The sequence below is a fragment of the Aquarana catesbeiana genome, linkage group LG03, assembly GCF_042186555.1.
Source record: "Aquarana catesbeiana isolate 2022-GZ linkage group LG03, ASM4218655v1, whole genome shotgun sequence".
Taxonomy (NCBI): domain Eukaryota; kingdom Metazoa; phylum Chordata; class Amphibia; order Anura; family Ranidae; genus Aquarana; species Aquarana catesbeiana.
In genome coordinates, this window is record NC_133326.1 from 478043513 (window position 1) to 478047304 (window position 3792).

A 3792-nucleotide genomic window follows, 5' to 3' on the forward strand; every position below is an offset into this window, starting at 1 on the left:
GTTTTGATCTTCAAGTACAATCTTCATCAGGGATTAGATATGAAGGTACATTCTGAAATATAAACGTACATCAGGTTTTTTACAGCATATTACAGTAACAATATAAAATACAGTATTGGTAAATGACTTACAGATACCAAAATCAATGTTTGAATGAGTGAGATCAACCAGCGTGAACTGTGGCATCTCCAATCATAGAATGTACAAAGGACAACAAGCATGATATCCAGCAAAACTGCAGCAAAACAAAAGGTTCCCTTCTCAACTCAAAAGGAATAAGAGTGTGCAGGGGCTTTGCATATTCTGTGTGCCCCATAACTGGACAACCCAGCCACAATTCAAGGGACACAACACCATTCCAACACAAACAGTCTAAAATGACATACAATTATATGACAACAATTCAAAAAGAAAATGTAGATATACAGAGTGTGGCAGGGCAAGCCCATGCCATGATCTAAAATGGCAGTCTAGGCCAGATTTTGCAGGAAACAAGCATGCTAATGGCAGGAGTGTGTGCTGGCTTTTTAGCAGAGCCAGGATTAAGGGTCAGGGCCCCACCCTTCCGAGGGGGTCATTGTGTGGAGGGAGCAGTGAGAGGTGCACATCTGCACTGTACTGTCCCGGTCAGGACAGACAAAGGCCCAAGCCTGTGAATGATGTAGCAGCTGGGAGCTTCAGGTTAAGAAGCCAAGCTACAGCCACATCACCCTGAAAGCGCCTGATCTTGTCTGATCTCGGAGGCTAAGCAGGGTCGGGTTCTGGTTAGTACCTGGATGGGAGACTGCCTGGGAATACCAGGTGCCGTAGGCTAAAAAAAAAAAAAAAAAAAAAAGAAGCCAAGCTGACAGGGGGACCGTGTTTTGTGCCCGAGCACTGGGACTGTGTGTTTGATGGTCAGGAGGACCAAGGCATGAAGCCTGAGCCATGGGGCCAACAAAGAGCCGGGAGGCTGAACCCCATATTCTGTTTGCATAGATGGTGAGAACTCCTGCGTGGGAAGATATTCATGTGTGAACTTTTGCGATCAGGACTGTGCAGGCCATTCAAGTTCCTCCACCCCAACCTCACTCATCTTTGTCTTTATGGAACTTGCTTTGTGCACTGGTCCAAATCATTTGGCAGAGGGGGGATTATTATGGGGGGTTGTTTTTCAGGGGTTGGGCTTGGCACCTTAGTTCCAGTGAAGGGAACTCTTAAGGTGTCAGCATACCAAGACATTTTGGACAATTTCATGCTCCCAACTTTGTGGGAACAGTTTGGGGATGGCTCCTTCCTGTTCCAACATGCCTGCGCACTAGTGCACAAAGCAAGGTCCATAATGACATGGATGAGTGAGATTGGGATGGAAGAACTTGACTGGCCTGCACAGAATTCTGACCCTAACCCAATAGAACACCTTTGGGATAAATTAAAGAGGAGACTTCGAGCCAGGCTTTCTCGTCCAACATCAGTGCTTAACCTCACAAATGTGCTTCTGGAAGAATGGTCAAACATTCCCATAGACACACTCCTAAATCTTGTGGACAGCCTTCCCAGAAGAGTTAAAGCTGTTATAGCTGAAAAGTGGCCAACTCAATATTGAACCTTACGGACTAAGACTGGGATGCTATCACGTTCCTGGTAGTAGAGCCTGATTGGACGAGGAAGGCTTCCCTTACACCTCTGACTTGGAGCCTCTGATAGTGCAGAGTCGCACGAGTGCCAAGGAGTCTTGCAGGCAGCAGGGTCTTTGGTAGGCTGGCAAAGTCACCAGAAGGTCTCGGCAGACAGGCAGGTGGTGCAAGTGACATCAACGGATAGCAAAGTCAGGCAGGCTGGGTCATACACAGCAGGGATAATCAGATGCAGGGTACAGGCAGGAACGTAGTCAGGAGGCAAGCTGGGTCTGGAACCAGATTTGTGCAACAGGAACCAAAGGAGAAGGCAGAAGAGAGGTCACAGGACAAGCCGAGGTCAATGCAGGTGGAGTTCAAGGAATAGTCAAGACAAGCTGGGTAGATAACAGAGATCAGGATACAGGTTTCACAGGTAACAGAATGCACAGGAGCTGAAGACAAATCAGCACTGGCTGGGTTAAAATAGTCTTATTTGGTGCCAGCGTCAATCATGGGTGTGCGCGGGCACGCGCGGGTGCGCGCAAGCATTGGCATGCACGGGGACGCGCAACGGCTTCTTTTTGCATGCCAGTTCGCATATGCACACTTCTATGCACCAATACCCGATTCCTACGAGCAAAGGGAATAGGTGTTCTTCTGCACCTCAGAGTTCTTCTAGGGGTGCAAACTTGTCTGCTGGCATGTGCACCCTGACATTGCCCCCCTCCAATGGGCAGCCTCCTGATGCCCAACTGGGCTAGTTTCTCTGGGTGATTCTGACAAAAAGCTTGGATAACTCTCTTGGCATAAATATTGCCCTCAGGTTCCCACGAGTTCTCCTCAGGTCCGTACCCCTTCCATTTGACCAAGTACTGGATCTGATTCCGTATTTTCCTACAGTCCATGATCGCCTCTACTTCATATTCCTCTTCACCATTTACAATTACAGGCTCAGGGTGACCACTATTCCATTCAGGAAATGGGTTTGGACACGCAGACTTCAGAAGAGCTATATGAAAACTGGGTGAATTTTAAAAGAGCCTGGTAGTGCCAATTCATAGGCCACGTTGTTGATCCTCTTTTTCACCGCGAATGCTCCCACAAATTTAGGACCCAATTTCTTAGACGGGCAGGCTAATAAAGACTTCTTATAGTCTTCCTGGGGTTTGGCCATGGTCTTCTGCAACAGTTGGTTGTTGGAACTGAAGAAATTAATTGTATCTTGAACTGCTGGGATGGGACATTCAGGGGCTGTGGTGGTCAGGAATGGAGGGTGAAACCCGTAATTGGCAAAAAAGGGGGATTGCTTGATGGCAGAATGTTCAGAGTTGCTAACGGTAATCATCCTGCGAAAAGGAAGAAAAACAGCGTAAATACTATTCCAGCATTTGGGTGGTCCTTTCAGTTTGACCATTGGTCTGTGGGTGGTACGCTGAGGAAAAAGACAACTCAATCTTCAGGATCTCACACAAGGCTCCTCCAAAATCTAGACGTGAACTGAACCCCGCGACCAGAAACGATATTCACAGGAAGTCCAAGCTTTAATCACCAAAAGTTCTCGGTCTCTTACATCCTAATTTTTTTTCTGCTGGGGATAACTTACGAGAAAAGAATGCCACAGGGTGTAGTAAGGCTTTGGCTCCTTGATGTTGAGACAGAACTGCCCCCACTGCCGTCTCTGAAGCGACTACCTCTAAGACAAACGGTAGAGCAGGATCTGGATGCAGGAGTATAGGTGCAGATGTAAAAAGTCCTTTTAGAGTTTCAAATGCAGACTGTGCTTCTGAAGACCATTGGAATATCTTGCATTGTTTTGTCAACTGAGTGATTGGGGAAATTATTGCAGAGAATCCCTTAATAAATTTCCTATAGAAATTTGCAAATCCTATAAACTGCTGTACCCCTTTCTTGTCTGTGGGAGCTGGCCAATTCAGGATGGCAGAGATCTTCTGGGGATCCATCTTGATACCGTCTGTGGACAAGATAAGTCCCAGGAACTGGATGCTTTGGCGCTCGAACTCGCATTTTTCGAGTTTTGCGTAGAGGCTGTGCTGTCTGAGTCGGGACAGGACTTTTCTGACATGTTCCCGACGACCCTCTAAGGAAGAAGAAAATATTAAAATTTCATCTAGATATACTATAACAAATAGGTCTAAGTAGTCCCAGAAAACATCATTAATAAAGTGCTGAAATG

General features: G+C 46.7%; 1 pseudogene; it reads left to right on the top strand.

Moving 5' to 3' along the window:
* The first annotated feature begins 693 nt into the window (after positions 1-693).
* LOC141136006 (5S ribosomal RNA) lies at positions 694-813 on the top strand (annotated as a pseudogene).
* The last annotated feature ends 2979 nt before the right edge of the window (positions 814-3792 follow it).